The sequence below is a fragment of the Ovis aries genome, chromosome 15, assembly GCF_016772045.2.
Source record: "Ovis aries strain OAR_USU_Benz2616 breed Rambouillet chromosome 15, ARS-UI_Ramb_v3.0, whole genome shotgun sequence".
NCBI classification, from domain to species: Eukaryota; Metazoa; Chordata; class Mammalia; order Artiodactyla; family Bovidae; genus Ovis; species Ovis aries.
The window spans coordinates 51,793,817-51,820,626 of NC_056068.1; the positions used below are offsets into that span (position 1 = coordinate 51,793,817).

General features: G+C 40.2%; 1 protein-coding gene across 3 annotated transcripts in view; it reads right to left on the reverse strand.

Moving 5' to 3' along the window:
• The window catches only part of FAM168A (family with sequence similarity 168 member A), a 208,337-nt gene extending 187,285 nt beyond the window's left edge, over nucleotides 1-21,052 (reverse strand). For 2 of the 3 annotated variants that reach the window (XM_060400006.1, XM_042232743.1), the window contains exon 1: nucleotides 20,847-21,052. The gene's annotated coding sequence lies outside the window, so the exon portion shown is untranslated. The remainder of the gene's footprint in view (nucleotides 1-20,846) is intronic. The other variant, XM_012096020.5, reaches the window with a different exon arrangement.
• Between the last annotated feature and the right edge of the window lie 5,758 nt (nucleotides 21,053-26,810).

The window sequence follows — 26,810 nt, forward strand, 5'->3', positions numbered from 1 at the left end:
TCAGCTTTTTTGCCTTGAATCCCTAAGCAGAATTTCTTGCCTGTTCAGAAGATCCTCTAGTTACCTAGTAACCACCTGCCAGCCTCAAACTAAAGAAAATTGGCTCTGCACTGGTCTAATTACCCAACCAGCCTGAACAATCTAAAACAAAGTGCAAAATAAAGAGAACTGTCAGCCAGAATGTTAGTGAAATTATCCACAACAGGAGACCTGAGAATCCAAATACCACTGGGCAGTTATTTCCATGAGAATAAAATCACAATTTATGAGCCCTGCAAATTATACCATTATTAAAACAAACATCCCATTGAGGCTACTGCTATCAGATAAAAGGCTTTATTGTCTCTATTGTTTCATCTACTGCAGCAAAGAGGTGCAAACTGAATGAGCTATTACCAGAAGCTGCAATTTCTAGGAAATTACAATACAGACCTCCATCTTAAAGCTTCCTTTGTGTTGGGCTGTAAACGCTCCGGAGGGTAAGAGGAGAATGGAAAATCAACTCTTCTCCACTGCCCTCAACTCAAAGATCCTGACAACTTCACAAGCAGAACTCACCAGTTACCCCCAGGTTTTCCTATGTTTTCCTCTCAGAAGGTCATTCCTGGGCTCACCCAGGAAGGAAGAATCTGAATTTAGCAAATCTACTTTATTCACTAAGAAGCCTTTAGACAATTCTCCAATCCAAATAAACACAGACAGAAAAAACAATATGGCCCCCAATGTCCCTGGCTCCCACATTACAAAGTACCTCCAGCTATAGCAATGAGAATTAATGAGAAAATACAAAAATATGGCATCAGTTCCTCCCATTATTAGTGGGGGGAAATCTCTTTACAATAACTGTTGGCATCATAAACCTCAAATTGCATTTTCAGACTTAAATGGGAAATCTGAGACACCACCTAATGGCTATCCTGGGCCAAACTGTATTATGGAATGGGGAAGACAGAAGTAATTTCTTCAGTGATAGCTCACTGAACTCCACAAATCTACCAATTTTGGAAATGGAAGGGAAAAAGTAGCACCACTAAGTATCTGCTATTTGCCAAACACTGTACACATTTTCAGAGAAGGCAATGGCAACCCACTCCAGTATTCTTGCCTAGAAAATCCCATGGACGGAGGAGCCTGGTAGGATGCAGTCCATGGGGTCGCTAACAGTCGGATACGACTGAGAGACTTCACTTTGACTTTTCACTTTCATGCATTGGAGAAGGAAATGGCAACCCACTCCAGTGTTCTTGCCTGGAGAATCCCAGGGACGGGGGAGCCTGGTGGGCTGCCGTCTATGGAGTCGCACAGAGTCGGACTCAACTGAAGCGATTTAGCAGCAGCAGCAGTACACATTTTATTTCCATTCCTCACCACAACCCTCTGAGGAAGACCAGATATACCTTATTAAGGCTCAGAGAAAGTATATAACTTGCCCAAGGTCACACAACTACTAAATTAATACCTGAATTAAAGTTTCTCTGACTTTAAATTCTAAGCACTTTTAACCTTTGGTTTTTGCTTTCTTGTGCTACCTATTAGTAAAACCTAATAAAACAAACTCAAAGAAAATTCTAGAATATCAAGTTTAAATACTACACTGCAAGCAAGTCACAGGACAATGCAGATGAACTATGATGTCATCATACAATTCATTTTCAAAATTCTCCTTTAATCATCCCAACAAATTTGTGTGGTATGATACTCTTCAACTTTATATCTGAGAAAAGAGACTCAAAAAGATTTTACAATTTGCCCAGGGCAGCATGGGAACTAAAATCCAGAACTTTGACTACAAGCTCATTGCGTATGCAGTTTTATCACAACGTCAGACTCAAACATAGGCATTAAGAACTCAGAAATCTGAGGTGAAGTTCTTCGCTTATTTATGAAGAACATCTGTTTATAATTAATAGCATGTGGAACACTGGGCATGCAGGAGGGAAGGAAGAAGTACCAGAGAGCCCTTTAGGGCCTCAAGTTATCTAATCTAAACTTTCCTATTTCAAGAAAGCTCATTCAGTAAGGGGGAACACAAGGTCTAGGTGACAGAAAAGCATTTTGGAGCTCTGACGCCTAAAGGTACTCTGAGCCACCAACTGAAAGCTGATCTGGTGCCTTCCTGGGACTGAAGACCAGCTGTGAGCCAGGGACCATGCGAGGCTCTTTCTAGGCACTGCTCTCCTCTTCCTCATGGTCCTTTGGGCTGGTGCTAGAATCCCTAGATTACAGGCGAATAAACCAGGCTGAGAGATAGAATGACTTCTCCAAAGTCACCCAACTAACACAGTGACAGAATGGGTGATCTAAATCCTGATTGCTACAACTTCAAAACCATTGTTTAATCTATAAGAATAATATAAGTAAAAAGTAATAGAAGGCAGACCAATGTTTGTGTGGGTGAGGGATCAGGGAGAGCAAGAGGAAGGGATTGCATAGGGGGTACCAGGAAATTTGTGGGAGGTGATTCCTCCCACAATTTGTGTGATATATTCACTATTTGAATTGCAATGATGGTTGCACAGATGTTTTCACATGCTAAAACTTAGCAAATGATATTAAATTTGTGTCATTTATTGTCTGTCAGCTTCATCTCAATGAACCTGTTTAGGCAGGAAAAAAACACATTGTTCTTTTTACTAACCACTGACCAGGACCCCAGAATATTTGCCCTTTAATTGCATCTAATCACAGGAAAACCAGGCCAAACAGTTCTTTCTCTAACCAATTTAGTTCTGAATTTATGTAAACTATTAGTAAAACATCACAGAAAGATAGTTTTAAATATCTAAGAGTCACAAACTATTTCCAAACACTCTACAGCACTTCAGAATGCATACTCTAACAAATAAAACATTAATTACAAAATGAAGTCTGATAAAAAGATAGAGTAATGGCATTGGAAAAGACTCTGATGCTGGGAGGGATTGGGGGCAGGAGAAGAAGGGGACGACAGAGGATGAGATGGCTGGATGGCATCACCGACTCGATGGACGTGGGTCTGAGTGAACTCCGGGAGTTGGTGATGGACAGGGAGGCCTGGTGTGCTGCGATTCATGGGGTCGCAAAGAGTCAGACGCGACTGAGCGACTGAACTGAACTGAACTGAATGGCATTGCACAAACCTGGATTGAAACACATCCTTGGTTCTTACAAGTGAATCTATTCAGGTTGCTAAATCTGTATTCAGCTTCTCATTTATCAAATGAAAGTGATAGTAACAATGCTACCATTTATTAACATCATATTATGAGTCAAAGCTATGGTTTTTCCAGTACGAATGTGAGAGTTGCACCAAAAAGAAGGCTGAGCGCCTAAGAATTGATGCTTTTGAACTGCAGTGTTGGAGAAGACTCTTGGGAGTCCCTTGGACAACAAGGAGATCAAACCAGTCAATCCTAAAGGAAATCAACACTGAATATTCATTGGAGGACTGATGCACAAGCTGAAGCTCCAATACTTTAGCTACCTGATGCGAAGAGCTGACTCATTGGAAAAGACCCTCATGCTAGGAAAGATGAAAGATTGAGAGCAGGAGAAGAGGGCAACAGAGGATGAGATGATTGGATGGCATCACCAACTTAACGGACATGAGTTTGAGCAAACTCCAGGAAATAGTGAAGGACAGGAAAGCCTGGCGTGTTGTAGTTCATAGGGGCACAAAGAGTCAGACACAATCAAGCAACCAAACAACAAATATGTGCCAAACACCAATCAAAGCACTTTATCTAATTACCTCATTTAATCTTGCCAACAATTATATGTTGTAAATACCACTTTATTCCCATCTCATAGATGAATAAAAAAGTTACAGAAATAGTAAGTAACTGAGTTCATATAGTTAATAAGTACAAGAGCTGGGATTTAAAATCACCTTGCAATATTATTATTGAAAAGGAGTACGTCAAGGCTGTATATTGTCACTCTGCTTATTTAACTTATATGCAAAGTACATTATGAGAAATGCTGGGCTAGAGGAAGCACAAGCTGGAATCAAGATTGCCGGGGAAATATCAATAACCTCAGATATGCAGATGACACCATCCTTATGGCAGAAAGTGAAGAAGAACTAAAGAGTCTCTTGATGAAAGTGAAAGAGGAGAGTGAAAAAGTTGGCTTAAAGCTCAACATTCAGAAAGCTAAGATCATGGCATCCGGTCCCTTCACTTCATGGCAAAAAGATGGAGAAACAGCGGAAACAGTGTCAGACTTTATTTTTTTGGGGCTCCAAAATCACTGCAGATGGTGATTGCAGCCATGAAATTAAAAGACACTTACTCCTTGGAAGGAAAGTTATGACCAACCTAGACAGCATATTAAAAAGCAGAGACATTACTTTGTCAACAAAGGTCCATCTAGTCGAGGCTATGGTTTTTCCAGTCATCATGTATGGATGTGAGAGTTGGACTATAAAGAAAGCTGAGCACAGAAGAATTGATGCTTTCGAACTGTGGTGTTGGAGAAGACTCTTGAGAGTCCCTTGGACTGCAAGGAGATCCAACCAGTCCATCCTAAAGGAGATCAGTCCTGGGTGTTCATTGGTAGGACTGATGTTGAAGCTGAAACTCCAATACTTTGGCCACCTGGTGCAAAGAGCTGACTCACTGGAAAAGACCCTGATGCTGAGAAAGATTGAGGGCAGGAGGAGAAGGGGACAACAGAGGATGAGATGGTTGGATGGCATCACCGACTCAATGGACATGGGTTTGGGTCCATGGTTTGGACTCTGGGAGTTGGTGATGGACAGGGAGGCCTGACGTGGTGCAATTCATGGGGTCACAGAGTCGGACACAACTGAGCAACTGAACTGAACTGCAATATTATTCTGACCAATGAACTTGAAGAAAGAAGTAAAATGTAATCTTGTGTGTGTTAGTCGCTCAGTCGTGTCCCACTGTTTGCAACCCCGTGGACTGCAACTCATCAGGCTCCTCTGCCCATGGGATTTCCCAAGCAAGAACACTGAAGTGGGTTGCCATTTCCTTCTCCAGGGGATCTTCCTGACCCAGGGAGTGAACCCAGGTCTTTTGCATTGGCAGGCAGATTTTTACCACTAGCACCACCTAGTACGTTCTCTTTATTCTTCAAGCAAGTTTCACTAAATGAAGTTTCTCATATTGAAAGATCAGAAAGTGTATTTTAATATTCTACAAATTAAACTTTTAACTGATTATGGCAAATAGTATGCACTTTACCCAACTTATCCCTAATTCTCAGTCTGCAAATTAACTATTACTTTTCTGTTTTATTGATGAGGAAAATGTAATTCTGAAATGTTAAGTAATCTTTTTAATAGTGCCACAGATATAAGTCTTCTGACAAGCAATGGAGCTCTTTCCAGTTTGGCTTATTGCCATCCAAGCCACTCAGAACTACACACAGTACATTTTCAGAGACCACTCCTGAAGCATCTTAAGCAATATCTTTCACAACAGCACAGAACCAAAGTTTCATGGATTCTGAGCTTAAAACTCTTTACTCTAAATCATGATGCTTACAGTGTTAACACTTTATAATTAATATCTACGCACTAATATACCCAGTCTTTTTTTTTTTTTCTCTCTCATTTCTGGTCTGAGTAAGAAAACTTATGCTCCAATCTGTCAAAATGAAAAACAAAAACCAAGATGTAATATTTGTTTAGCACATTTACGAAACTCTTTCACATATATTAAATATTCACAGCTTTCAAAAACAGACAGACATGATTATCCTCACTTTAGAGGGGGGAAAAAAGGGAGATTCAGAGTGCTTAAACAACTTGCCCCAAGTCAGACAGCTCATAAGTGACTAAGCTGAGGTTCAAATCCAGATTTTGAGCATACATCCAGAATCTTCTACACACAAAGACCTTATTTTCTTTCAGAAATAAGCTCAGGTGTCTACTCCTCCAAGAACTCTTCCCTGAAAAAGGCATTAACACCTCCCTCTCTGCTACTTATTTTACAGCTTGTACAACACACTCATCTGAAATTGTGTATAGTTTTTCTCTTGCACCTGGGAGCTCCTTAGAGACAGAGACCACATCTTACTCAGCTCTGTGTATCATCAGAACCTACCTAGCATAGAGCCTAACACTCATATTAACTAAATGAATGCAGGCATAAATGATTATTTTTGTGTGCTAATAAGACTCTAAACAAAATATTTTTGGAAGTCATAATTTAAATCACCTGTCAGGAACTATTAAGTTCTTAATAAGGCTTAAAACCCCCACACTTGTTAAAGTCTCAGTCATCCCACCACCATAAGAGATAAGTCAAATCTTGTATGTAGGCTCAAAAAAATCAAATACACAACCAGAGTACTTGTGGTTTGGTTTTGGAGCATTCATCTTATGTTACCTAAAAGTTAAAATAGACCAAAATATTAATAAAGAGGAAAACTTGGAAGCAGAGAAAAGAACTAAGAGTTAAAAAGCAATCATAAGATCCCAGCTTTTCCATTTACCAACGTGATTTCATTCATTCCAAGTGAGGTTCAGGACCTGTCACAAATCAAGTTCTTTATGAAGATCTACATGTCTACCGTATATACTGTTCCACTGACCTACCTATGGGCAAAAAATAGAAGATGAGTGTGAGCTGAAGGGTAATGAAGAAAACATAAGGCAAGGTTCAATGGCCACAAAACAAAAACCATTCTACTAAAACAGCCTAGAATAACATGGGTTGGGAAGTTACAATGCTAACACATCAGCCTGAAACTATGGATTCATAAATAAGACATTATCAATGCCTACTCTGTGTAAGGTCAAAAAATGAGTTCTAGAGAATAAACGGATAATTACATACAATCCCTGCTCACTGCAAAGTAGAGGAGACCAATAAATAATAAATGGATAATTACAACCCAGCAATGAGGCAACCCACAGATGGGGCACCCAATCCCACCCAATCAAGAAAAGCTTTCTGGAAAAAACTCCTAGGCTGAGTTTTAAAGGCTGAACAGGAGTTAGACCAACCAAAAGTTAAAAGGAGACATCCAGGCCCAGAGAGAAGCATGTGTAAAGACATTAAAGCAAGAAGGATGAACTGCAAACACCCAATAATGCACACTTCATTAGAACTAGAGGTAAAATGTGCAAGCTGGAAGGAGAGACAAACAATGAATAACACTGGAGAGAGTTAAGGGGAGAATACTGAGCTAAGTCTCTTACTAAAAACACCATACCAGAGCTCCATCTGGGGCTTCCCTGGTGGCTCAGCGGTGAAGAATCTGCTGGCAATCCAGCAGACTCCAGTTCTATCCCTAGGTTGGGAAGATGCCCTGGAGAAGGAAATGGCAACCCACTCCAGTATTCTTGCCTGAGAAATCCCATGGACAGAGGAGCCTGGCAGGCTATACAGTCTATGGAGTCACAAAAGTAGGACACAAGTTAGTGACTAAACCACCAAGAGAACCCCATCTAGGAGACAGTCAGTATACCTACATCGACATGTGACTGAAGGGCAGGCTGACTTTCAGATATGCTCATTTAGAATGGATACTTGGTATCCTCTTCCATAATTCCACAGCCTGATCAAAATGTACTGTCAACTATACTTAAAAAGTGCTGTCAAAGACATAAGTCTCAAAAGTATGGATAATATTAGCACCAACAAAAATAAAGGCAGAAAAATTCAAAGAACACTCTTTCTTTGGTTCTGGGGCAGAGTACTACGGAGAAATACTTGATCCCCTCAGTAATGAGTAGTATAGTTAGAAAAAAATTTAGAAAGAGGCATTTCTCACATTCACTGACATTTTTAATTTAGAAAGAAATGTGTTGTTGGAGAAGACTCTTGAGCGTCCCTTGGACTGCAAGGAGATCCAACCAGTCCATTCTGAAGGAGATCAGCCCTGGGATTTCTTTGGAAGTAATGATGCTAAAGCTGAAACTCCAGTACTTTGGCCACCTCATGTGAAAAGTTGACTCATTGGAAAAGACTCTGATGCTGGGAGGGATTGGGGGCAGGAGGAGAAGGGGACGACCGAGGATGAGATGGCTGGATGGCATCACTGACTCGATGGACGTGAGTCTGAGTGAACTCCGGGAGTTGGCGATGGACACGGAGGCCTGGCGTGCTGCAATTCATGGGGTCGCAAAGAGTCAGACACAACTGAGTGACTGAACTGAACTGATCAACATCAATGAATTTTCCAGAACAATTCAAACCGTTTCAACTAGACCAAAAAGTTTTAAAAAGTTGATGGAGAGCCAAAGGTCATATTGGTTCATACATAAATCCTGCATTGGTTCATGAATAAATCCAGGCACACAACCAAAATAACAGACCTTCGCTGCCAGGAAGACCAAGCAAACTACAATCAGAAAACAAATCCCCAAATACAAAAACCAATAAATTCAGTGCTTTATTTCTCTAACAAAAATGCTTTAGAAGCCAAAATACTGTTCCTTCTTAACATGCTAAAAATCATCTTAAATTCATGCTTCATTCTAGAAGGATAATAGCTCTTATTTATTGACTGTAGTATATAACAAGCACTGTGGTAATTTCTTTACATGAACAGTCTCATTCAATCCTCAAAACTACCTCAGAATTATGTACTACTATTGCTACCCTTCCCTTTTTAAAGATTTTTTAAAATGAGGTACAGAAAAGTAAAGTAACTTGCACAAGGTTTCAAAGGTATTAAGGGGGAAATCAGAGGCAACATAGACGTATTATCTATTCCTGAAGAAACCATTGACAATCTAATGAAAACTCATCCCATTAGATTTTCTCAACTCCTAAATTTCCAAAGTATTTAAACAGTTTGATAGTCTATCATTAAGAAGATTGACCCTTTCCCCACAACAACAAATGGTGACCAGACTCTCCCATGCCAATCTACACACAGCCCAGAGGGGATGGGTTATATCCTACTCTGTAAAAACTGGTTCACCAATTTATTTAGCACCAAGTCAAGTATTCAACAGAAACTTACTGAACCCTACTAGGTTCCAGATATCAAGGATTCAGAAATAATCAGTGAGACACTGTCCTTGGATAATAGCACAGAATATAGCAAAGACCACTCACAGGCTCTGGAGGTAGAAAAGTCTGGGGATAAACCCCACCCTGGTCACTGGCTAGTGGGCCTGAGTAGGCTCTACATCTCTGAGCCAAAGCTTTCTCAGGTGCAAAATAAAATAATTATGGCCACCCCACAGGAGAACTGTATATTTAAGTAAGTTACCATACTTAAACAGCCTAGCACAAAGTAGGCACACAGTGAAAGTTAATTCTCCTTCCCCTAAGGTTCCAGGCTGTATGTGGATGTTGGCTGAAAGGTAAAATAATGCTCAGTACTATAACTTGCTTAGCCTACCCTCCTCCATCTGCCTCTGCCCAATCACAGTGAAAAACCAGTCATTACACAACAAGATCACTTGGTCATGGCTTCATCTCCATCATTCTCTTTTACTGCAAATGCTCCTGGTTAAGGGTAGGAAGACAGAGAATCACTTTTATACACAGTTATGCACAGTTCACTAAAAGCCACTTTACACTTTTCTTTCAACACAAATAGTAAAAGTTAGGGATCAAGCCCAATGATTTTCTAACATACTGATAAAGTTGTAAAACTGCTCAACTCTGAAGTGTTTTGGTTCTACTAAGCAAAGGAAAGGGCTTCCCTGGTGGCTCAGAAGGTAAAGAATCTGCCTACAATGCAGGAAACCCAGGTTCAATCCCTGGGTTGGGAAGATCCCCTGGAGAAGGAAATGGCAACCCACTCCAGTATTCTTGCCTGGAGAATTCCATGGACATATGAGCCTGGTGGGCTACAGTCCATGAGATCACAAAGACTCAGACACAACTGAGCAACTAACACTTGAAGCAAAGGAAAAACCAGTTATATTCATGCTAGCTTTCAAAGCAGTATTTTTAACAAAGTTTTAACAAATTGCTCAGTCATGTCTGATTCTTTGCAACCCCATGGACTGTAGCCCACCAGGCTCCTCTGCTCACGGAATTTTCCAGGCAAGAATACTGGAGTGGATAGCCATTCCTTTCTCCAGGGGATCTTCCTGATCCAGGGATCGAACCCAAGTCTCCTGCATTGCAGGCAGATTCTTTACCCTCTGAGCCAGGGAAGACCCTTTCACTAAGAAATCTACCTATTTCTCCAATAAGAAATAAGTAAACCCTGGAAATATAATTATACTAATAAATAAAACTATACCATCTTGAATTGAAGTAAGGCAGTGACATCAAACTGTGACACTGTCATTGCATTCTTCATAGCCAATGCCAAAAAAATACTATTTTGAGGCCTTGCTGAAGCCACAAAAGTAATGAATCCTATTAAGTCTCATTCCTTACCTATAAACATTTCTATATAACAAAGTACAAGAGTTTTCTCAAGAAAAAACACTAAGGCACTTATGCAATCGAGTTGCAAGCTGAGTTACCTGCCTTTTTTTTTTTTTTTTTTTTAATGAAACACCATTTTAACTTAAAAGAACAACTGCCAGACAAACTGATTATTCAGACTTGGATGTTTGGCAGACATTTTTTCAAAAATGAACAATGTGCGACTGTCACTTCAAGGAAAACAACTGTCAGTATTTCTTGCCAATGACAAAATTTGAGCTTTCAAGCAAAAATTAGAGAAGTCTTGTCTGATAGAATTGGTGGAGATATTAACAAACGTAGTATCTGACACTGTATGATAAAATGTCAACATTTTTACAAGATCTGCATAACTCAATGAGCCAATATTTTCCAGATGACCAAAGCACAGTGACACAAAATTATGCATGAGTAGAAAACCCATTCAAAGTACAAAAGAGACCAGCAGACTTTAGTATAACAGAGCATGAAAGGCTCACTGTATAGCTTCAGAGTCCATAAAATAATGGATCTCTAAAGAAACTACCAGTTGACAAGTTTCAGTGTAATATTAAAAAAAAAAAAAAAAAAAGAATATCCATCAATTACCTAAAAAGTCAACCAAGGGAATTCCCTGGAAGTCCAGCGGTTAGGACTCCATGCTCCCACTACCTGAGGGTCTAGGTTCAATGCCTCATCAGGGAACTAGGATCCCCCAAGTCTTGTGGTACAGCCAAAAAAAGTCAATTAAAACATTCCTCCCTTTTATAGCCACATATATATGGGACTGGAGAAGGAAATGGCAACCCACTCCAGTATTCTCGCCTAGAAAACCCTACGGACAGAGGAGCCTGGTGGGCTACCGTCCACAGGGTCACAAAGAGTCGGACGCGACTGAGCACGCACACTCACTCATATATGGGACAGGATATGCTTTATATACCATAAACAAAACAACCAGCTGCAACAGATTGAATGTAGAAGCAGATACATATCCAGTCAGACAGAGAAAAGCTTTGGAAAAATTTTAAATAATATCCTTCTATTTGGGGGTAATAATATAGCTATTTTCATTAAAATATGCTATATTTAATAGGTTTATTATTTTTAAATGCACAGTTTTAATTTTTAAAACAGCAAATATTGGTAGATGCAACCCACAAACAAAAGTTCTTAGGGGTCTTCAAAAGGAAGAGTGAAGACACCACAAGGTTTGAGAACTATTGCTATACAGCAATGAGAAGGATAAATTACTGCTACATTGTTATTGTTGTTTAGTTGCTAAGTCTGGTCCAATTCTTTGCCACCCCATGGACTGTAGCCTGCCAGGCCTCTCTGTCCATGGGATTTCCCAGGCAAGAATACTAGAATGGATTGCCATTTCCTTCTCCAGGGGATCTTCCCAACCCAAGGATCAAACGCAAGTCTCCTGTATTGGCAGGCGGATTCTGAGCCACCAGGGAAGCCCACTGTTAAATGCAAGAACATAAATGAATCTCACAAACAAAGCTGAGTACAAAAAGCCAGTCATACCTTATAAAAATTCATAAAGAGGCAAAAAATAACTATGGTATTGGAAGTTAGAATATTCATTACCCAACCAGGGACTGAACCTGGGCCACAGCAGTGAAAGAACCAAGTCCCAACCACTGACCCACCAGGAATTCCCAAATTTCTTGATCTGAATGCTGGTTACATTTTCTGTGTACTTTTTCTTCATATGCTATATATACAGCAATACAATTCCTTTCTAATTTATATTTTCTTAAAAAAAAAATACACCCATACACATACCTGCTTTAGACTCACCTGAAGAAGTTTCATTAGCACTGGTCAGAGTTGAACTAGCGCAGTTTTTTAAAACAGATCTTCAGGTAAGTTGAATGTATAGCCAAGCTACTACTCATTTAAGTAGGTTGAAAAATACTGATCTAAGAATTTAAAACAAGGGAGCTTTATATACAGTACAGTAAAAAGAATAAGGGCTTTGGAGTAAGGTGGATCAGATTTTTAATACAAGCTTCTCTTCTCTTACTATATAACCAAATGCAAGCTACTTAGTCCCTGCGGGTCTCAGTTTCTTCAGCTTCCTCTTCTATAAAATGGGCACAATACCCTAAAATGGGTAAATATGAGGATTAAATTATATACTCAGAGAGTAAGCACCCAGCATACTCCCTACCACAGATATTCAAATATTAAGCCCTTTTCATCTTTTCACACTCATCTCCTACTATTCCTATGGCCAAAGATAAATAACCCCCTTGAGTCTTGACTTCTTAATCCTTAAAATGAAAATAATGCTACATGACTAACCTGTGCACTGCAGATCAAATAAAACAGTATAATTATATTTGCAGAAATATAAGTAATGCAAATACATATATATATATGTATATATACACACACACACATACAGATAGGGATTTTTGCTATCAATTCAAAATAAGAGAGAGAGACAACACATTAGAAAACTAAGACAGAGAGTTCCCTGGTGACCTAGTGGTTAGGATTCCAGGCTTTCACAGCCAAGGATCAGGTTCAATCTCTGGTGGCAGAACTGAAATCCAACAAGCCACATGGCACAGCCAAAACACAGAAACAAAAACACAATACCTTAAAAAAAAAAAGAGAAAACTAGAATGTGTATAAAAAGTTACAACACAGAGACTAGAAAAGGAGTATCAGCAGAAACTATCAAGCTTGAAGGACATGATCAGAAGCCAAATCAAGATTATAATTTCTAGTCAGCCAGGGATTGAACCTTCTGTGAAAAATAGATCAGCCTAGGATTCCTTCAAAATGCCTGCATCTAAGAAACAACACAATCTATATCATCATAAAAACAGGCATATTCTGAAAGTACCCAGACATCTGCATAAACTGAGAAAGGTGGGGGAGTTGTACTGGAATTTTACAAACCAAGGTGTTTTCAAAGCATCTTTATACAGAAATCGATGACCCATTTAACAAAATGTCAAACTTTTAGATAAACAGAATACCTTGACAAAAAAGACTGTACAATTATTTTTCATACTAAAAGGCATAATTGTCTAAAGGAACTAAATTTTATAATAAACAAAACACGAAAACTGAGCTCGCTTTAGTCTCTAAGCTCTTCAATATTATACAACTTTAAAGTCCTTTAAAATTGCTAAAACTCTGTACTTCCACTGCAGGAGGCACAGGTTCTAACCCTGGTCAGGGAACTCAGATCTTGCATGCCATGTGGTAGGGCCAAAAAAATAAAAATTTTACAACTTTTAAGTCTGATTTCTGATAACATACCAGGGATTGTCAAGCTATGGCACACCCACGGCCTGCTTATGTACAGCCTATTAACTAAGAATGAAACATAGGAGGAGGGAAGAAGGGAGACGTGGAGGGGAAAGAGAAGGAGAAGAAAAAAATAATAGAGACTGCATGTGGCCCACAAAGCCTAAAATATTTTACAGAAGCGTTTGCTAACCACATCTTGCTGTCTTCCACTTTTGAAACTTGTGTTATATATCATTATTACCAAAGCCTTTATCAATCCAATTAAATTCTAAATTACACTGTAAATAAATAAAAATCTACATCTGGAAAAATACCTATCATCTTACTCCTCAGTAGAATATCATACTATTGGTTTGCCATCTCTTCTATATTCAGTTCAAAAATTAATCATTCACTACTTACAAGGCACCCTCCAGGAGCAAGGACTATAAAGATGACTAGAACACAGTCCCTGCTCCCAAGAAACTTACAGTTAAGTGAAGGGGCAGACAGAAACAGTCAATTTCCCCAAAACAGCCCAAGTACTATAACAGAGGCCACACTGGGTGCTCCTTATGAACTTATGACAAACTTTAAGGATGCTGAAAGAACCCAGAGGGATGAATAAAAGGAGAAACAGCATGAGCAAAGGTGTTAAAACTGTAAAACATCTGTATAAACTACATACTGCTCAGTGTTACCAATGATGGAAGATTAGGCAGAAGTATATCAAGACAGGTCATAACAGAAGGCATAATATGTCATGCTAAGGAGCTTAAGACTTTAGAGCCAATGAAGGGACTGAAGCAAGGGAGTGATGTGGACATTCTGCTGCTGAGAGGAAGACAGGTTTACCATTGCACATGGATGATACAAAAACAAGTTGGGAGGCTACTGTCCTTGTACAGGCAAGATTAAGAGCTGAACTAAGGTGATAATAGTAGTAAAGGCAAGATGAATTTCAGGAATATTTAGGAGGATTTATTTGGGGCTACAGGATAAGGGATAAGAAAACACTAATAGCACAGATTCATATCTTGAATGGCTGGATGGACAGCAGTGCCTTTAAGTTAAGATAAAACTACAGGAAGGGATGATTTTAACTTTTAGGGGAGATAAAAAGGGAGAAATCAGAAGAAGTAGAAGGGGAAAATGAGTTCTGTTTTGGACCTATTGAATTTAAGGATCATCAAAATGGATGTATGTAGGTTGTCAATAGCAAGTGAGATATACTTGCTAGAGATAGTCTAGAGATCAGGAAAGATGTTTGAGCTGGAGACAGAAAATTTGACAGTCATCAGCATATGATAGCAGTTAAAGCCAATAGAATGGGAAAGACTACCCAAAGAAAGAATCTTGGAAAAAGTCCAGTGAGCCAAGATCCATGGGGTCGCAAAGAGTCAAACACAACTGAGCAACTTTCACTTTACATGCTGGAAAGCTGTACTATTACACATTGCAGGCAGATTCTTTACCATCTGAGCCACCAAGGAAGCACCTCTTATCTCATATAATCCATTAAACAACAACCCAACAACTGAATATTATCTTTTACATATACACAAATGATCCATCTCACTGTACACTATCTCTGTAATAAGTTACAAGTAGAAAACTAAGGGGGAAAAGACTGTATTTGTCAGGATAGTGGAAAACAAACATTGCACACCACATTCTCCATTTCAAAAAGTCTCAAATGTTCCATTTTGAGCAAGCCAGCACAGTTAACGTTGAACCAGGTCCCATAAACTCACTAGGAGAAAGTTCTCTAACAGCCTCTCTGTCCCACTGTATCTAACAATCTTCAAGTTTTAAGGGAGAAACTGTGAACTGCTCTTCATGTACTCCTCCTCCACTAGGAGAAGAGCCCTTCAGAAAGGCAATAAACCAAATTTGACAAGCTTTTCACCTCTGTGTGGGTGCCTGATTTCAGTTTTGTAAACCAGAGAGGAAAAAAAAATTAACATTTATATTATCCTTCACAGTTTAAAGAGTATTTTCACATTTATTATCTCATTTGAGCCCCATTTTACAGGTGAGTAAACTGAAGCTCCAACTGATTACTAATAAATTTGGATTTCACATCTCTTAGACAAAAAAATTCTTGGTATTTAGGCTGCTTAGGTTGCTAAGCTTCTGATATGTATAAGGATTTCCTTTTCATAGTATGCTCTGTACATCAGATGACAGACCTTCCTGTACAGTCAGGTGAGGACCAATGTACCAGGTTGCCTTTTTGCAAAAAGATGCACAAAAATTCTGATCAGAGTAAAGCGACTTGCCAAAACATGACATGAAGTTCTAAGTCAGTATTACAATGAATTACTATGTAGTAAATCTAAGATGCTGTTCTTTCACAGCTCACAAAGGTTGCTACTACCCACTGACTGACCCATATCTGGATAATCTGGTCATCCATAAATGCAAACTGGCTTCCTCTTGCCATCTAGACTACCCATATAGGTATGTGTGTGCATACTTACAGGAAGTTACTGAAGAAAATACATTTTTGAATATGTATATATAATATGCATGGGCTTCCCTGGTGGCTCAGATGGTAAAGACTCCACCTGCAATGCGAGAGACCCGGGTTCTATTCCTGGGTTGGGAAGATCCCCTGGAGGAGGACATGACGACCCACTCCAGAATTCCTACAAGAATCCCACAGGCAGAGAAACCTGGCGGGCTACAGTCCATGGGGTCACAAAGAGTTGGACACAACTGAGCAACTAAGCATATATAATATACATACAAATAAGAAATGTTGCTGAGTAAAGGGACTACAGACAATAACTTTGCTTCCTTTTACTTTTTTATAACTTGCAATTTCTATCATGAGCATATTATTTTAATTAATGGTGGAAGAAATAAAGCTCTTTTAAAATTAAAAAATAAGGATAATAAATAAGAATAAAGCAAGCTACAGAAAAATACTTATACATTTTTCTATTTATATAAAGTTGTAAAGGTATAAAATATACTGTATACATATTTGTTTCCTAAAATTATTTTTAAAAGGGAATGATTCACACAAAATTCAGGAAAGTGGTGATTACTTCTGAGGGACAAGGAAGGAAAGGAATCAATCATAAGAAGCTTTAAAGATACTAAAAATCTCCTTTTAAGCTGAGTAGCTAAAACTGAGGCCTTCAGTTTGCTATCAGTCTTTAAATTGAAGATTTATATTACACAAACTTTTATACATACGATTTCACAATTTGAAAAGAAGATATAAATAGGATTGAAGAATTAGAACTTCAGGTCTAAAACCCAAACTCTTCCACTTACAGTATAATCTTAAGTATTAAGACAAGTTTTTACTCTTCTCAGAGTAGTTTTTCTTCTTCTTTTATATGAGAAAGCCAACACTTAACATATGTTTAGTACTTTACTGTTTAAAGTTCCTAGACTATAGTACCAACATGCAAACATGTATATGCAGACAAACTGAGATAATAATACAAAGTAGTACCTCCTTAATAAATAACAGAACATAAATAACATAAATAACTAAGAACTCAATGGTAGGACACAAGAGGCTATTCATATTCTAGTCTTTTCCTGTCTAATAATATTAGCAACAACTAATACTATTTAATGTACTATATAACACACTGTATTAAATGCTTTCCATGGATTAGTTTGTTTAATTCTCAAGACAACCTGTGAGATTAGTCCTCTTATGCCCATTTTACAGATGAGACCATTGTGCCCAAGGTCACACTGCTAGTAGTAAATGGTGGACAGACTTCAGAATCCACAGTCTTGACCACCATATTAGTTTTGCCTCACTTTTCTCACCACTTTTTTTTTTTTTTGACTGCACCTTGCAGCATTCAGGATCTTAGTTCCCTGACCAGGGATCAAACCCATGTCCCCTGCATTGCAAGTGTGGAGTCTTAACCACTGGACCACTAGGGAAGTCCCTTCTCACTACATTTAAATCATCTCTCTCTCCTATGACACTGAAAGCTCCTTGACAACTGTTTTTTTGCTCATTTTCATTTTCCTCTGGCACTTAGCAGGCAATAAGTAAATAAACAGTGAACAAATATTTCACATATGTGCAATGTTTTTAGGACATAAAGTTATTTCAGGACATGATCTGATTTGTTCCCCTAGACAGCCTTCTGAAGTGTTAGTTTTTTTAATTTTTACCATTTTTAATTGTATTTAATCATAATATTTAATCGTAAAATTTAGTGGCAGTAAGTACATTCACAATGTTGTTTAAACATTACCACTAAGTACAAAAAGTTTTTAATAACTTTACTAAAATTATTCAGCTATCAAGTGGTAGAAAGGGAATTTGAAACCAAGACTCTCAACCTCTTAATTCACAAGCTATTCATTCAACCAATGTACCTGTATACAATACCTCCACTGCTCCTCTTGCTACCAGAATATTGGGAGAATCAAATGAGGTAAAGATACTAAAACACTTTATACACATTTCTACTGAACAGGTGAACACAGTTATGATAAAAAAAAAAAAATCCACCAAAACATTTCTCCCAAGTGATTATTTTCCATTTTGAGTTCTCAAAAGCTATAGCTTTAATATAAATGTCCCACCTCTATATCAAGCCTGCAGATGCAATGGCTGGACCCCAGAGTAAAGTTACAAGGAGAAACGCTTGCATTAGTTAGATTACACTTTTATCAAATTACCAGTAACTGCTCAAACCTGATTTTCATTGTAACATAGAAAGCTTCCTCATAACAAAACATTTTCAATTCCAATGATTAAGTCCAACCTTCAACCATTCTGCCCATTTCAGAACGACAAAGAAAGATTCTTTATATTGGGTATTTTTATGTGCTCAATTGTGAAAGCCAAGGAAAATGGTTTATTTACGAGCTAAACTCTGAAGCTGGAACCAAAAACTAGATTTATTTTGATCCCATTGGTGCCAATTTTATCTTTACATCTCTCCTCATTTTTTCCCCAGTCTGAGCACTAATCAACAGCTACTTCATGTTTAACATATCATAGTTAATGCAATTAAGTCCAGAAAACTATTTCCCTAAAGATGTTTCCTCCATTAACATCCTTCTCTACCTTCCAGCATCACTATTCTGCCATAAGAATGAGCATATCATTAAGCTTTAAATAAAATTTCTGATGAATAAATGGATGTATTATTTTTGTAGTTAATGCAATATGCTTGTATCTCCTAATAAATAAAATAAAAATGATTTTATGTTTTTATCTATATCTGACAGAATTCTAACCACCTGAATTCCTTTGGAAGAAAATTCAATCTATAGAAATACAATCCAATTATTTTAAATCTTATCAAGTAATGTCAAAAGAGAATCAAATGAAAAACTCCATCAACAGCAAACCATCTCACCAATGAATATTTATGACATTTCCATATTTCCTGTCTTATGTTTACATAAAGCGGTAGTGCCAAGCAGTAGTGCAGGATTATTAGCCTGCAATACAATGATGGGCCTAATTGCCTTGCAAACAAGGACACCAATAAATGGAGTCTTCAAGCAATCAATTTTAAGAGGGGGGAAAAAAAAGGCCTAAGCTCTTTCTGAATACATGCACGTTGCCTGACTAGGAAATAAATTCAGCCTCATATTTTTCAGTCTCATTCATCAGTTCTCAAGCAAGGAATGTTCCCTTAACTACTTAAGCTCATCAAATCTATTTAACACCAAATTTCAGGACTAATTTTTAAAACACACCTTGGGCAGAAAGAAGGCAGAGACATCAAACAGAAAGGTATCTATCACATTCCGGTTTCATCTTCTTCACCTTTAGTTATGACAGTGGGTTTTCCCCTCAACTTTCTTTTTAAAATACATGAATAATAGAAGATGCCTTCCCTCCTCAATTCTACCTTAACTGAAGCCCCACTCAACTTTACCCTTTGTGATGGTTTACTTCCACATGATACTAATACAAATGAAACAAAAACTAACAGCTTAAGAAGTCCTCTAGAAACCAGTCTTTAATGTACCTTCTCTGTCCCCTGCAAAGCCCCCCAACCATAGCCTCCAAAGCTGTCCATTTAAGTCCACTCCCAACCCTCTCCTGTCTCTTGGAGGCCATCCCAATCCTTCCTCTCCAAAATCATCCAATCAACCTCCTCCCAATATTGCTTACCACCCCTCTCCATCCTCCCTGCCCACTCCATACCAATAGCCCCAGGTTTCCCACTCCTCAATTAGCCCCATCTGCCACCTCACTATCATCAACCACCTCTCCAGTCCTCCTAGCTCATCTCAGACATTCTTTCTCCCAAACCGCCTCGGCCACCTTGGCCAAGGGACATCTTCTTCAAGATACCTTCCCCAACCTTGCTCACCACCTGCCACTATTCTTTTGGTGAGTCCAGCCTGGAAGCATCTTCTCTGCCCTCCGCCTCCATCCTGTACACAGGGAGCCACCAGCAGTTTTAACATCACTCTAAATGCCATCCCGCTGTGTTCCCACCCCACCCCACCCCCAATTTCGATCCCTGTTTGCCCATTTGGGGCCTAACTTCTACTAATTTACCCCGTCCTGCCAGCTCACCCTCACACTCCCCTCATTGAAAGTCCCACCCCCACCAGCTCCTATTACAACTTCCATAAGCACTCCCCAGGAAAACCCCAAATTCTACCTCCTCTGCTGGCCTAACCCACGCTATTCCGTAAGTCTCAACAAATTCCACCACCCCAGATGGCAAGCGCCCACTTTAAGCTCAGGTCTCAACCCATGCCAAGCCCCTCACCCCCAGCTCCTACCTCCTCTGTCAGCCTGACGAAGGTCCACGCCACACTCCAGAATTAACCACCCCCCAGGGTCCTATCCAACTCTGCAGTCGCACTTTCTATTGAAATCAACCCCTTAGCCCGCAACCCGGCCCAGATCCCAAGCTGTCAATTGCTCCAGGCCAACCCCAAATCCACCACCCTCATTCAGTCCCCTCCCCCATTAAAAGCCATCCCACTCCAGTTTCACCATCCATTTCGCCCAAAACCATCCAAATTCCATCCCAACCCTACAATCCCATGCTCCTGTCCCAGGTCGTCTCCATTAAAAGTCCCCTCGCTTCGTCGCTCCCCCCGCAACCTGCTCGTGTCCCACCCTCACCCCACCCCCAGCCCGCGCCTGGACAAGTCTCCCTTGCCAGCCCGCCGTTCCATCGCGACCTTAACCCCCTTCCCCCAACCCGCGAGGGGGTCCGCAGCCCCCATTCCCATTCTCCCCAGTACCACCGGCCCAGGCTCAGCGAGAGCGGAGCGGGGAAGGGTGGGGGTGTATCTCCTCACCGGCGAGCCGCTGCAGGCGAAAACGGCGGCGGCGGCAGCTGAGGCGGCGATGCCCTTGTCTTCTCTGAAGGCTACAGAGGCGACGCTCTCGCTCCGTCGCCCGTGTCCAGTAAGGTGGCGGATGGCGCGCAGGGACCAGGAGCCGCCTCCTCCTCAGCGACTCGGCTCTGAATCCTCTGCAGTAGCCGCCGAGGAGCCCGACGGGTGGGGGCAGGGGACGCTGGGCTGCGGGCGAGGGAGGAGGAGGCTGAGGGAAGGGGCGGGGGACCGCTGAGAAGGGAGGGGAAGGAGGAGCCGGCGCAGCGCCGCGACACGTCCCACAGCCTCAGCTCGCCGGGACCACAACTCCCGGCATGCCCCGCTCCGCCCGGCGCGTCGCCTGCGCCTCTGACCGCGCGCCCGAAGCGGAGGGACCGCTCCCCGCTCGGTCACAGACAATGGAGTAAAGCCAACCATCCGCGGGCAGCTTTTGTAGACTCAGAGACCACACAGGAAGGAAGTTAGGTCACCCAGCAGCCCCATCTTCAAGGGACGATGTTTGCGGCGTCTCCAACCTCTTTACGCGCGCGCACACACCTCCACACAGCCCTAAGAGCTCCTCCCGCTGGACTACACTTCCCAGCATGTCTCACAGCCTCTCGCCCTCTTTCCGGACCCTTCTCAGACCTGGTACTACAGTTCCCAGGGAGTGTGGTCCCCGTGAAATGCTGGGAGATGCAGTTCTCAGTTCTTCCTCCATGTTAAAAAAAAGACGTGAAAGAGAGGGGAAAGGGAAGGAAATATGCCACCCAGCCGAGTACAGGCCTAGATGGGCAAGATCACCTGCATGCGAGTCTGTACTCTTCGAAATAACCGTTTACCACTGTCTCGCACCAGAACTAATGCAGCAGCTTCCTTCTGGTCTCCCTGCAAAACTAGACGACTTGGCAGCTTGAGCCCGAATATAAAAAGAGGGTACTTCTTGACCCAGCTCCGTTACTTTTAAGAATTTACCTTAGAAAGATAATCAGTTTGGAAAAGATGAATGGACAAGGTTGTTATCGCAGGTTGTTGATTATAGTGGGGTAAACGTTAAGTGTCCATCACTAGGAGCTGGTTAAATTATATATACAAACAATAGCTGTTTAAAATAATGATATGGGCCTATTTCTTGACATCAAAAACTATTCACAATTTATTCTCAAATGATAATAGAACATGTTTAGAGTGATCTAATTTATGTGAAACTTGAGAATATTCTATAAGCATAGAACGATTTCAGTAAAAACGTTGCCCAAAATAGTATCTGTAATAACCTTGGAATAAAGTGTGTCAGATTTAAAGTAATTTTTATTTTCGCACTGCCAGAATTGTTTAAAAACAGTACAAACTTTTTAAGCTATAAACTATTTTCAAAAAATAAAATTTTCAAATCTAGCAACAATCTGTTTTTGCTACCTGAAAGCTTTTCATGGCTTTCTGTTGTCTTCAGTGGTGCTCGGAGAGGAGGATTATCTAGTTTTTCTGGGAGCCCAACATTTCCACTATTAAAACAAATAATGGTGGTCACTTAAAATTCATAAAAGAATTGGAGAAGGCAATAACACCCCACTCCAGTATCTTGCCGGGAAAATCCCATGGATGGAGGGGCCTGGTGGGCTGCAGTCCATGGGGTCGGTAGGAGTCGGGCACAACTGAGGGACTTCACTTTCACTTTTCACTTTCATGCATTGGAGAAGGAAATGGCAACCCACTCCAGTGTTCTTGCCTGGAGAATCCCAGGGACAGGGGGCCTGGTGGGCTGCAGTCCGTGGGGTAGCACAGAGTTGGACACAACTGAATCGATTTAGCAGGAGCAGCAGCAGCAGAGAGGATTTTCTCAATTTTCATTGTCTCTTAAATGTTTCCATCTTCTGGACTTTCTACACCCATTTTCTCCTTTTCTCCTACTCATTGTTGAAACTCAAGCCAAGGTCCTGCCTCCCCAAGAACATATTTTAGACATACTGATTTTCCTTTTATTTGAATTCTTATAGCAATGGTTTCTAATCTATGGGCCAGAGATCACCGTTGGGGAGAGGAATGAGGAGGGAGGAATAAAGTTATTGTAAAGGGACTACAAAGCAACACTTCAAGGATCGTCTATAAACCAAATAAAATAAATCTTACACTTAAAACTTGTTTCTGGGACTTCCCTGGCAGTCCAGTGGTTAAGACTCCATGCTGCCACTGCAGGGGGCTTCTGTTGGATCACTGGTTATGGAACTAAGATCTTGAGTGGCTCTGCCAAAAAAACACAATTGTTTCCTTCTTCTATGCCCAGTTCTTCTAGAATACGGAATATGGTATCAGATGACCTCTGACTTAACATAAATCCTGTATGAAAAATGTTACAGCATTTTAGATCTTACGTAATTGTTCCTCACTGTTCTGCAAGAAACACCAGAACATTCCAGCTCCACGAGCTAGCCAACCGGAGAAACACAGGCCTACCAGAGAAAGCCCAGGTTGTCTGAATCAAAGCTTAATTTGGTCCATAGTCCTGCTGCAGCCAACCTCTTCAGCAGCTTCACCTCACCTAAATCTAATTACACTCCTATGACTTATGACTCATTTTCCCCAAATGCATCAGGCTCTATCTTTTTCAAACTACCTCATTTTTCATCCTATTCTCCCAGCCTTAAAATTCCAAGTCCCCTCCCTGCCCCCAAAATCCTAGACCCTCTTCTCTCTTTTCTGAAAATAATAAGAAATGTGCCTATGAAATGTGGGCTATATCCCTTCCCCTATCTGAGTGTTGCATTGACCATCCCACCTTCTAAACCTGCTTCACTCCTCCTCCTCCTCTTCACCAACTGGCAGAGAGTGGAGGCTGGGCAGTCAAAATGAAAAGGGTTGAGTCTATCCAGCCAGTAAAGCATATCTGAGCTAGGGGAATAGGTATGAGGAAGCTTACCAGATTAGGAATCTGGGAATCAGATCCTAAATTAGACCTTGCCATGAACATGCTGGGTGACCTTTAGTAAGTCCTTTAATTTTTTTTTTCTGAACCTCATGTTTATGTCTATAAATGGCAAGATGATTCCTGGCCTGTCACCTCATAATGTTATTAGGAGAATCCAATAAAACAATGGGTATGAAAGTGCTTTGAAGACTGTAAATTGCCACTTACAGTCCAATCCTTCATCTGATTTGGGAATTCTCTCTCCAAATCCCCACATCTAAGTCGTGGGGACTGTAATGTAAACCTTTTACTCAGAATTATATTATTATTAATGAATTTATTAAAGTATTTAAGGAATTTGTTCTATTAAACCAATTTAATTCCTTGATAAATTTTCTGTATAGCACAGTTAAAACAATTTGACTCTTCTAAATGTTTTTCTAAATTGAAATTTCATAAAGATATATCCTTTTCTATATCAGTTTTGCAAGAAAGATCTGATTCATCTGTTATCTTTTCTCTTTATCAATTTTTACTAATTATTGTTTCAGCTGTCATGAAATTTCTCATCACTATTTGCACCAAGTCCACCTTTTCTCGGGAGCAATTTGAGCCGTTGTCAGTTTTATTTTGTGTTGATTATTTCTACCAAGTGGAATTTTTCCAGGGGTCAACTTTGCAACATTCAATGTTACCAACAAAGATGGGATCATTCAGTTTGCTTTTCCATCCATAAGAAATTTTTACCACGTGTAGTTTTAGCCATTGTCAGTTTTGTTTTGTGTTATTTCCTCCCATCCGATTTTTTTTTCTGCACCCTAACCAAAACAAACTCGGACAAAATGACAGTGTCAAAACACTGTCCTTTGTCTGTTACTATCTGATTAACTGAAACTGAAATGGTTTTGTTCCAGCTATGTTAATGAGCTGGCTTTGAGCTCTCTCTTTCTCTCAAAGCACCTCTTTAGGAGCTTTGGCACACAGTGTGGGCTGGAATACTACTTTAAGAATGTCTCAGAATTGGAGGAAAATGGATGTTAGACACCATATTAGGAGAACCAATCTTTAATAAGCCAGGTGCTGTGCTACTGTCTAAGATCCATTTTCTGATTTAATCCTACAGCCTAAAAGTTCCTTCACATGCCCATTTTATAATAGAGGAAATTCAGACCCAGAGAGAGGGAGATATTGGCAAAGTTAAGGATCAGAAACCAGGCACTGGTTTAATTCTCAGTGCAATTTGAATATTTGTAAGTTCCAAAATTACCTAACTTAATTTTCAAATGTTTGCACTTAATCTTGTTTGTTTTTTTGTTTTTGGCTGAGCCACATGACATGAGAGATCTTAGTTCATCAACCAGGGATTGAACCTGTGCCCTTTGCAATGGAAGCACAAAGTCTTAACCATTGGACCACCAGGGAATTCCCTGCATTTTATCCTGTTAGAAAATTAAAAATTTTTATTTTCACTAGGATACAAAATAACAGAAATATATCAATATAAACAAAGCATTCTCAAAGTGCTTTTTGTGACAGAAAATGAGACCAAGAGTGTGAAAATGTTTTGTAAATGACACAACACTGGGCAAATGGAAGTTTCTGCCATTTGTGATGCAGGCTGGTATATAAACCTGTTATGCCAGCTTGGAAGAATGCTAGAAAACTAATAACATCCTTCTGACATTCAATAGATGAATGTCAAGTGCTCATGCTAATCTTTAATTCTAACAGCTAATAATAAGAGAAGGGGGAAGCAGAGAATGAGATGGTTAGATAATCAATGGACATGAGTTTGAGCAAACTCCAGGAGATAGTGAAGGAAAGGGAAGCCTGGTGTGCTGCAGTCCATAGGGTCTCAAAGAGTCAGACACAACTTAGCAACTGAACAACAATGAAGGAATAAGATTGCATCCTGCCTATCTTTTAAGACCCAATTCAGACACCAGGAAGCCTTTCCTGATCTTCCAGTTAAGCTAGGAGCCCACTGAGCTCCCCCAGCCAGCTCTCACTGGATGATCATTGTCAATTTACTGCCTTCAAGGACAAGGACCAAGGTGGTCCTGTTCACCTCTGTGGCCCAGAGCTCAGTTCAGCCTGAAGCTTCTCAAGGTAAGGCTCCTGTAAATGGTGGTCTTGAATCAATCAATTAACATGACAAACATACAGATGCTATAGACAATCAATTAAAATGACAAGGGAAATACCTCAATAAAGCTGAAAAATTAATGACAAGGGAAAAGTGCACATTAAATAAAATTTAGGGCACAAGTAAATCACAAATGAACGTGCAGGAACTGCTGCCAAAGCTCTAGCCCAGCTGCAGCAGTGAGAAAAGAGCCTTGATGTCCTGGGTTCAAATGCCACTTCAGCCAGGATGGGGTGTCCTCACGGTCCCTTTCCTCCTGCACCTGTTTCCATATCTTGAAAATATCTGACCTTGCAGAACTCCCAGGGTAGATACAAGAGTAATTAAGGTACCAGATGCTTTGCAAGCTATGACAAGCTGACAGAGGTGAGGGTTGTTACTGACAAATTTAGAAGAAAATTTGGAAGAAAGTTTACATTTAGGAATATTCTTTTTTTTCCCCATTCTTTTTTTTTTTTTAAGTGGAGGATAATTGCTTTACAATGTTGTGCTGATTTCTGCCATACAATAATGTGAATCAGCCATAAGTATACATAGGTCCCCTCCCTCTTGAACCTCCCTCCCACCCTAGGAGGATTCTTTTACATAAAGCTGCTCAAGCTGATAAACTGAACCAACTCCCCCCCAAAAGAGCATACCGATTACAGTGCATTGAATTGTGAATTGTGTCTCCCATAAAAGATATGTCCCAAGTTCTAACCCCCATCTACATACCTGTGACTTTGGCCTCATTTGGTAGGAGGGTCTTGGCAGTTAAGAAGGTAGAATGTGGGGGAATTCCCTGGTGGTCTAGTGGGACTCACACTCCCAATGCAGGGGGCCTGGGTTTGATTCCTGGTCAGGGAACTAGATCCCACATGCCACAGCTAAGAGTTCGCATGCCACAGCTAAGACC